The sequence below is a fragment of the Sinocyclocheilus grahami genome, unplaced genomic scaffold, assembly GCF_001515645.1.
Source record: "Sinocyclocheilus grahami isolate Dianchi unplaced genomic scaffold, SAMN03320097.WGS_v1.1 scaffold3641.1, whole genome shotgun sequence".
NCBI lineage: Eukaryota > Metazoa > Chordata > Actinopteri > Cypriniformes > Cyprinidae > Sinocyclocheilus > Sinocyclocheilus grahami.
In genome coordinates, this window is record NW_015508730.1 from 4395 (window position 1) to 5133 (window position 739).

The following is a 739-nucleotide window of genomic DNA, read 5'->3' on the forward strand; positions in this document are numbered from 1 at the left end:
GCTGGAATCCGAGCTGGAGCAGTGTGAACGAGAGAGTGCCGAACTACAGGAATATGCAAACTCCGTCCTGCAACAGATTGCCGATCACTGCCCGGACATCCTGGAGCAAGTGGTCAACGCTCTGGAGGAGTCCTGCTGACCGGACCGGACCGGATCACGGAGCTCACTCTTCCTGCTTCTCCTTCCCTTTCTTCTGTGTTTCACAGAATGCCAGCACACAGACACAAACTCTCGTACCCTCACCCACATGCACAAATCAAAGGACAGACACATACGGGAAAGACTGACAGCTCACAAGTCAAGTGCACGCTTGGATTGGCTTCGGGGTGTGCGAATGGTGGGCTTTCCTTCTCCTCTCCTACCACCACATTCATCCCCTCCGCACCTTCAGAATCCCGTTTACACTCACATAAACATGGGGAAGAAGAAACCGAAAGAGGGAAACGGGCGGCAGGAAGCTTAGTATTATAAGACATGTTCACTCATTCAGTTAAACCCATCCTGCGGGAGGTGAAGTTCTCTCTATGAGGGTCAGGAAATAGTCTCCTTATCTTGATATACACTATTGCCACAGCTTTTAAAAGCTGCAGGATTTTGAAACCGTTTTGAAGCAATTTAGATTTTTTTTCCCCCTCCCTCCTCCTCTCCCTTTTTTCTAGATGCTTTGTTACTGACGTTAAATTATGGGTCATTCGCGCAGGGCAAAACTCCTGCACTCTCGAACCATCTGGTTTCACTC